The sequence below is a fragment of the Cantharellus anzutake genome, assembly GCF_015039405.1.
Source record: "Cantharellus anzutake strain C23 chromosome Unknown EI90scaffold_165, whole genome shotgun sequence".
NCBI lineage: Eukaryota > Fungi > Basidiomycota > Agaricomycetes > Cantharellales > Hydnaceae > Cantharellus > Cantharellus anzutake.
The window spans coordinates 101,261-111,058 of record NW_024067115.1 but is presented as its reverse complement, the minus strand read 5'-3'; positions in this window follow the sequence as shown (position 1 = coordinate 111,058).

Below are 9,798 nucleotides of genomic sequence, written 5' to 3'. Positions count from 1 at the left end.
CACAGCAGAGATTCAACATGGTTGGCACCAAGCACATTGACATTGGATGACACAGAATCAGATGGTGCTTATTCTGGCCTTGACAATGACAATGACAAATCGAGGTCATTGAACTCTATTGAAGACAGTGGGGGGTCGAAGTCAAGAGAGGTTGCCAGAATTGTAGAATTGTGTGGCTGGTGCAGGGAATGGGGGTTGACATGGCTGGCAGGAAACAGGAAATGGGAAGTGTGAACTGTAGCTGGTGATGCATTGGCATCAGCACTCAGCGTTGATTCAGGTGGAGAATGGAAGGTGGAGGCCACATGATTGATGAATCAATGTGGCAAGGACATCTCCAGGATGCAAGATGATGGGTTTGATGGGTTCATCGGCAGAGATCGACCAGCAAGGGTGATCATTGGCAACAGTTGCAGGTTGAGACCACAGGTAATCGCATCCATCATGTGTAAATACTTCTTTTCTTCAATTCCAACGCGTTCAGGCCAGACTAGACTTGATCCTTAAACTCTCAGTGGGTTCTCCAGGATTTCTGCAAGGTCCTGGCTCAACAAATCTACTACCCACTCATTGTGGGCTAGACTGTTGCCCTTATTCCTACTGTTGGAATTCCACACACTCTCACCAACTCAAATGTGTCCTAGCACCTTAGAGAAATTGGGGGAGGGGAGAACTTTCTTCCAAAATCCAGTATGTACAGGATTATAGATGGGGAATATTGGTGCCATATGGCACCTGGGCAAAATAATCAAAAAGGGTAAGAGTAACAATAAAAGAATATCCATCAATACCGACTACCAGTTGCATCTGGAGTGTGACAAAAAGTACTGAACCAGCAGCTCATGTTGATGTGTGACACCCAGACAGTGAACTTACCATAAAAGGAAGGCAATACTATCAGATGTTGATCATGCCCCATAATAAGTAACTTGAAAATGTGCTTTGAGTGCCTTTGTGAAAATTTTCCTGCACCCAAATATCACATTTTTGCCCTTGCACAATAAATTTGTTCTTGCACAAATGAACCTATTTGATACAGAAATATCCCAAGCACTGTCTGTGACTGAGTTTCTCAATTTTAAACTTCCATCCCTCCAAACAAATTTGGCCACATCTGTGTCTCAGCTACCACCCACCTGTCAGGGCACACCCACCTGACCCTGCACCACACCCCACGCTGCACTGCACTACTCTGCTTCCCCTGCTATCACTTCCCGTCCCTCCTTTCCCATTTTCCCCCTTTCTCTCTATTTCTATTCTATGGTCGATTTCCCTTTTCTCCATGTACCACTACTTACCTAACCCCACTCCCCTGATCGCCACATGTGCCACGCACACTCCCACCTACTGAGCAGCCACCTCCAGGATCTCCCACGGAGACACCCAGGGAAGTGCGGCTGTGTGCAGAGATGATGTGGCTTCCTCCACATGACCCTAGCCACATGTATATAATAGTGCCTGGGGTGGGAACAGAAGAAGCAGCCTTCTTCTCAACTTCCCACTTCAGACTAAGTGGTTGGGGACACTCACCCCACGACGGGATCGCCACTATGCACAGCCGACATCTGTCCCACCAAGTCCCTCATGCTGGGACTTCGCCGCTTTCGGAGCTGTCCCTGACACCACCCTCCATCAAGGAACTGGCTGAAAATGATCTCTGCAGAATACATTGGCCCCCTTGCCCCATGATTAAAAAATTCATTTCTGAATATGAATCTCACTATGACAACCCTCCTTGTTCAGTCAAACTTGGTACACATTACATTCCTGCCATCATCCTCCAAATTTGGGAAACTCTATTTCAGGTATGGAACCTACAGGAGGTGTGGATGGAATCTAAGGTGCAGGTTGGGAAATTAGCAAGCCATTACCCACCACAGCAGGCAGCTATCATGGCAGCCATTTTTGGTTTTGAATGTGTTTACTTCCGAAAAAGGGAAATTTGAATTACAGTATGCACAGCCACCCTGAAACCAGGTTTACAGTGTGACATAACTAACTCAACCTTTTTCCTAGTGTGATGCATGACAGGTTGTTGGTCATGTTAGTACAGTAAATCCTATCACTTCCATAAAAATAAATGTAAATGCCCAGTTATGCACAAACCAGTTAAACTTGATGAAAATCAAGTTATTGAGGACACTGAGGTTAATTGCCTCTCCCTCACTAGCCAAGTTAATGTAAGGAATAGGTGGTTCCTATTATTTTATTCCTTTGTTATTCTTGTTGTAACCATGTATTTACATATGGTGGGTGTGGAGAAGAGTGAAGTTTCTTCACTTGACTCTGGGCCAAAGCTGAAATACTAAGTTCTGTATAACCTAGCTTTTGACTGCCTGGGGATTGAAGAGGCACTAAGGCCAGAACCTACACCAGCCTTACAGATAAGCAACCAGGGCTTCCTAGGCCTTGGGAATTACATGGAAAAGAATTACAGAACTATTGGGAGGAGAAGCATTGATGCATGATTGCTTATGCCAATGATCCACTTGCAGAGTTCCTGTAAGGCCTGAGAAGGCTGCACATGCTTTCCTATTTTATTTCATTTATATCTTGTTGAGATTGTGCACAAAAGCATATTTACCAAGCTGCATGTATTTGCTGACTCCAGCATATACATAAGTATGTAAAGTAGTGCAGAGGGTAGACTGGCTCAGAAGCCTTTACTCCCCCATTGAATATATAGCACCATTTTTGTCTGTTCAAGGTGCAGGAAGGGGAATAGGATAGGGAAGGTGGTCCATGTTAGAGGATGGTCTCAGACAGTTCTGGAATGGAATCAGAGACTCAATTAGGAAGGACCTTGGCCTCAGTGACTCAGGTGGAGTGCTGTGCCATTGCTGGTTGTCCTGGGGGTCCCTAATTTCAGATCTAGTGAAGGGGGAGTCTCAAGGGGAATCTCAAGTCAATTTCAGACTGAGGATACAAGTTACTATGTAATAGATGGAGTCCAGAGTCAAAAGGAACAAGGGTAAACTGAAAGGGGACAAAGGGAACTGGAAGGGGGAATGGCACTGAGGGCCAAGGGTTTGACTCAATGGTGCTTCCCAAGGGAGGTAGGAAGGGCAAGGCCCAATGAGGAAGGAGGGAGGATGGGAGTGGGGAATGGCTAGCTGACTGAATAGAAAAAAGCAGCAGCCCAAATAGGAATGAGGGAAATAAGAAGAATTGAATAGGACAATGCAGTGGAGACTGCAAGGTCTGAAGTAAGTCCAGAGAGTCTGAACTTGGAGGTGAAAGTCTAGAATATTGGCAAAGGTAAATAAATGAAATGATGTAGCCAATACAATGGACATAAGCAGAGGTGGGGTCAAAGTCCAAGGTTGAAGCCAAGACCAGAAGTTCCAGAGATGGATGTCACAGACCATTTCTGGAAGCTATCCAAGCACTTCCAAGGCAGGTGTCGTGTGGAGCTCAGGGTTCTGGGTCATCTGATGGTAGGTCAGAGGCCAGCCAGAGATGGGGTGGAGCTCTGGGGGTGATGAGGGTGTTGAAGGGACTCAGCTTCAGCGACTTGGAGCGGAGTGCTGCACCCTACTGCATCCCCAATTTGTCAGGGGGGCTGGTGATGAAGGAACTGGGTTGCCAGGGAGGAGGGGCCAACTGGCCACCCCTTACTACTTAATGGCAGAGGCCTTAGTGAGGGTCAATCATTCGTCACGCAATTCATTGGTTATCATACCAAGGGCCTTAGGCACGTGTGTCACTCAGGACTGGTTTGGCATTGATGAGAGTGACTTAGGCAGGCTGGAAGATGGGGGGTCGATGGACTTAATATTATATCTGGCTCTATTCACTAGGAGGTTTACAAGAGTATATATAGAATATTTGAGTCCTGTCATATCCCGGAATCATGGCCCCATCTTACCCCACCCTCCTACACCGCTACCCTCACCTTCACTATACCCAGTCCCAGTCCCCCCCACTGTTCCACTCCCCTTCCACTCCCACTGTCTCTGCTCTGGACTAGTCCTCAACATTGGCACCCTTAGCCACCTCCACCCTGGATGCTCAGACCTGAGCCGGAACCTTCAGAACCAGACTGCCCTGACCCCTGCCAGAATCCCAACACTTTTATTATATTCTTTCATACCATTCTACTATCCATTTCATTTACTGGAGTCACCCAATATTCCTTGGATGTGTAACTCCAGTACCAGAGCTAGCTGCATCCACAGCAACTCTACCCTTCACTTCTTGATTAGTCATCTTCCTGTCATATCTGTGCATACCCAATCCCGACCCGACTTCCGGACCTCCTCCTTCCCCACCTCTGGAATCCTACCCTACCGCTGTCCGTTCCAATATTCACCTTCGGTCCTGGCACCATCCCTTCACCTCCCATGCCACCTCCACTCCTCCGTCACTCTCCCGTCCTATCTCCGTCCGCTCCGATAACCACCTCGGACCGAACACCACCCCTCTTGCCACCCTCCTCCTACTCCTCCTCCTACTCCTCCGCTCCCTCCTCACAACACCTCCACCCTTCCGTCGTCCTCCTACTCTTCTCCCGTCCGCTCTGATACCCACCTTCGGATCTGACACCTCTCCTCTCTTCCTTCCCCTCTCTTCCTTCCCCTCTCTTCCTTCCCCTCTCTTCCTTCCCCTCTCTTCCTTCCCCTCTCTTCCTTCCCCTCTCTTCCTTCCCCTCTCTTCCTTCCCCTCTCTTCCTTCCCCTCTCTTCCTTCCCCTCTCTTCCTTCCCCTCTCTTCCTTCCCCTCTCTTCCTTCCCCTCTCTTCCTTCCCCTCTCTTCCTTCCCCTCTCTTCCCTCTGGTCCTCTTCCGCCGACCTCCCACCAAGTTACGACCTTCCGCTGCTGACCCGTACTTCGTACTTGGGCACCGCTCATACCTTTGCTCCGAGCCTCCGTCATAGTTCCTACCTCGGACTTTGACTCCACCTCGGTCTTAGTCCATTGCATTGGTGACCTCATACTACGTAAACACCATTGCCAATATTCCTCAGACTTTCAACCCTGCCTCTGTAAGCTCCGCAACCTCCAAGCTTTGTGGATCATCTTCGGCACTTTCACCACTTGTAATGTATTTCTCGCGTTCCCCCTCATCCCTATTTGGACTGCTGCTTCTTGTCATATCCGTGCATACCCGACCCCGACCCGACTTCCGGACCTCCACCCTCTTCACCTCCGGAGTCATAACCTACCGCTGCCATTCCGATACTCACCCTCGGTCCTGGCAACACACCTCCTCCTTACCTCTCACCACCCTCCTACTACTCCGCTCCCCCTTCACAACACCTCCACCCTCCCGTTATCCTCCTACACTTCCCCCGTCCGCTCCGATACTCACCTTCGGACCTGACTACTCTCCTTTCCGCCACCCTCTCCTCCCTCCGTTACTCCTCCGCCACCCTTCCGCCAAGTTACGACCTTCCACCGTTGTTCCGTACTTCGCACTCGGACACCGCTCGTACCTTACTCCGAGCCTCCGTCATAGTCCCTACCTCGGACTTTGACTCCACCTCGGCCTTAGTCCATTGCATTGGTGACCTCATACTACGTAAACACCATTGCCAATATTCCTCGGACTTCCAACCCCACCTCCGTAACCTCCGTAAGCTCCACAACCCCCGAGCTTCGCGGACCGCCTTCGGCGCTCTCACCGCCTGTAATGTATTTCTCGCGTTTTCCCTTCATCCCTATTTGGACTACTGCTTCTTTCTATTCTAGCCAGTTAGTCATCATCCCCACTTCCCCTCATCCTCCTGCCCCTCTGGGCCTCGCCCTCCTTACCTCCTTTCAGACGTATCACAGGTTCTGCCTTATGACCTTCGGTACCGCTCCGCTTCTGTCATCCCTTTGTCCCCGTTCGGACGCCTTCGTTCCGATTCGGTTCCCTTTCATTTCCTTGTGCTTTTGCCCCCTCCATTATATATATCGGCGCTTGTACATACTCGTAGGAGGCTCAGTCCGAAACTGACCTGAAATGCCCCCTAGAGACTTCCTGCTCGCCTACTGTGAAATTAAGGACCAAATGGACAAACAGCAATGGCACAGTGCTCTGCTTGAGTCGCTGAGGCCAAGGTCCCTCCACGCTAAGTCTCCGATTCCACTCCGGAGTCATCTGAATCCGCCCATCTCTAACACTTCCTATTTCTCTCATGGCTGATGTCTTCTTTTAATTCAGTTGGCTAACCTTGGTTACCCATTTCTTGTTCTCATTTATTTCTCTGCCTTCTTCTCTGCCTCCACTTGACCCGATGTAGGAGAAATAATATTCAAAGAATAAAACAATGATCTATCAGAATAGTCAACGAACAGGTGACAAGTTCAGACGTTTAACAGATCTCATGATCTTTATGAGACTGGACAGACATTAGATCATTATAAATTATCTACACCCATGTAGTATGAGATTTAATCTACTACAATCATGCCTAGAACTTGGCATAGGTGTAATATTCAAAGAATATAACCCTACAACAAGAAAATAGCACATAGACGGCAGAATAAGAAGGAACATTGGGAAAGAAATGTGAATATCTCGGGAACCAGTAAACTTTTGACTGTAATCTTTTTACCATCTGAAAGGACTGTTTCTTAACTTTATCCACGGTTTTGTTTCATTCTAAAAGCTTCAAAACTGACGGAGATATCGCTCAAACGGCGAAACACCTTATAATTCATATATATTTATTTGCTAATTCTTACAAAAAGTAATGTGACTCAAGGGAAATATATTGGCGCCCGGAAGTCTGGCGGACCGAATACCATATGACAGAGTATTCCCCGGCGCGGGCGGACAGTTTTTGATCGCATCAGAAGAGGAGAAAATGCTAAAAAACCGGATCTTGTATATTTTCCCATGATTCATCAAAACTTTTTGATTTTAAGCTCAAATAAATCGGAACAAAGGAATGATTGATGATCTGGATCTCGGATCATAAGCATGAAGTGATTCAGAAGTCCGCGGATCAGTTAATTAATTGGGAAGGCTCTAGAACATTAGTAATGATGCGGCTTCACAAAAAGGGGTCAATTAGAGAACAGTCTAGAAAGTTCCTTTATAGCCGAGTCATTTCTAAAGATAACCGTTCGTAATTAAGGCGGTGTAGAGCATAGCTTCAGCGCTACAAGATCCCGCTGAGATCGGCCCAAAAGACAAAGAAATGAATTACTTATTGCTGAGTCATGTCCTAAGTCCATTATTAAGCTTACACAGCCCAAGCCCCTATATCATTCTAGAACTATCTATAATACAAATGTAGCACATGTAACTAGTGCGAGGCGTGGGAGTAGAGAGGCCTCTGAAAAGCATAAAAGGCCACCGCTTCTGCCCCCTCTCAAACCTCAGGTAGAAATAAAAGTTTAATTCTCCTCACCAGTGGTTGGTTCGTTTGCTCCAAAAGATAAAAGCAAATATTAGTTGTTAGCTAATATAAAACTAACACGTCACTCTAAGCGTGAGTTAGGGTCAGTTAGACGCAGCTGAACAAAAGTGTCATAGTGAGAATTAGTGAGAATTTGGTGGAGGGACTTCTTAATTGAATAATCTCTCAGCAATACTTGGTTATCACACCACAGGAGAAAAGTGAGCGATCCTGAACCTGCTAGATAACTAGCATGCACTCTAAGCGATAGAAAGAGCAGTTTGGTCACTCCTGTATTGAGTAACATTTATTGCGGAATTATTTTATTAGTAGTTTTCCTTCAGTAAATTATCAGGAAAATCACGTCCTACTGAAAAGTGGTATATCTAGGTGTAATATTGACTAGAAATCATAGTAAAGTCAATATAAAATTTTATCTGTAGACGATCTATACATCAGGTGAGATCGTTGGGGGGTGTTTATTGTTGTTTAGACAGTGAACAATCATATATTTGGCAACCAAAACACGGTCAGTACGCAAATCAGCACAAACTCTAATATCGTTATTGGACATAGGAAACTGGTTACATAAGGTGATCCAGCTCCGCTCCTTCACCGACACCTGGGTTCCCTGTTCGGATTATTCCCCATACTGCCCTGGGACCTTTTGGTACCTTTTGGACTTTGTCTAAAGTACCTGTAGTTCAGAAATCCTTGTACCCTAGTTCTGATTTCGACTAAACCTCCCTAATGAACATCCTATGTTCCCCTCTTACAAGATACCCCAGCTCTATGAAATTAAGGACACCAGAGACATAAACAGAGGCACAGCACTCCCTTCTGAGTCGCTGACGCTGTGTCCTTCAAGGCTCTTGTATAACCTGTAGACTCAGGTGCCCTCCAGAGAAGATTCAGAGCACTACCTGGCATCCTAGATCCCCCTAGTTGAGCCCATCTGCACCAGAATTGGTGTGTTTGACAAGTCCAAAGGTAAACAGACGTTACCAAGGGGAAGCAGAAGTGAATAATAACTGACTCCACAGGACAAATGCATTTTAGGCAAAAAGCCTGAATTACATTTGAGAAGTGTGGAGTGGGAGAATGGTACACCAACTGAATAACAGAGGTTAAGTTTGTTCATAAGCAAGCAGGGGTACTATGAGGAAAATGTCTGGAAAGGTCTGGAACTCAGAAGTCGTAGTCCAGGATATTGGGTGCAGGGAAAATATAATATAAGGAGTAATTAAAGAATATGATGAGTGGAGGTAGGGTAGGAGATAAGGAGGTAACCAGGGGTACAGAGGTCCAGAGAGAGGACAAATGGAAGTCTGGATGTTATGGAAATGGGAATTTCCCATTTTAAACTCTTATGGGTTCTGTATCACATGATTTGTATAGTAATTAAGTTTAACCAATCAATAATCAACGAAAAACCTGCTGCAACACTATCTGCTACACTACATGTTACACCAACTGTGAAACTACCTGTAACTTCTTATGAACCACCTCCCTTCCCTTTTCCCTTTCCCTGTGCCTCGAATGGACAAAAATGGGCACCTCTGGCCCCATTTTTGTAACACTGGAGGTATGGAGATCCAGGTGGAAGGGGTAGGGCAAGGTAGGAGGAAGTATGACTAATAAAGGTGCATAAGTGAAAGGCAAGTAATATACAACTTGCCTGCTGTGGGTAAGAAGGTGAGAAGGAAGCTAACTTCTCACCTTCCCACAGTGGCCACAATATAACGAAAACTTCCGGAAATATCCAGAAGTCACATCATCAGCAAACTTGGTAGGGAGCTCTCAGAGCTCACAGAGCTCTGTGAGCAAATTGAGTCTTTCTGCTGTGCACCCTCTACACATTGGGTGGAGAAAATTAAATGGTTGAATGATTTTGTTCTCCTAAGGATGCAGAAGTGCAAAGATAATATATGTATATACATTTTTGGAAATGCATATTAAATGGCCAGCATCATTACTTGAAAAGCTCTATGAGCTCAGTGAGCTCATAGAGCTTTTTGTTTTTAAATAATGGATGGTCTTCATATCTCCATGAAATCTGCTTAGTTATTTTGGCACCAGTAGTGCAAAGATAATATGGATATATGTGTGTGTAAAATGGCCATTGTCATTGCTCTGAAAGCTCTATGAGCTCTATGAGCTCAGTGGGCTCATAGAGCTCATATACCTTTTGTGTTTACTAAAATCAGCACCTTATTTGTTTATTGCTATTTACAAAATATGAGGAAAACTCTGAAATTCAAAAATTTGCACTTTATCTTTCATCTCATTTCTTGCTCAAAACTCAACCAATTTTGATGATTCTATGTGAATTGGAATGCACCAAAGTGTGGCAATGTAACCATGCATGTTATGTAGGGTATAAATCAGTTTTAAAAAAGTGTTCCAAATGAAGTAAATTAAAAATACCACCCAATAAAGCAAACAAAAAGCTGATGTATTCTTCAGAT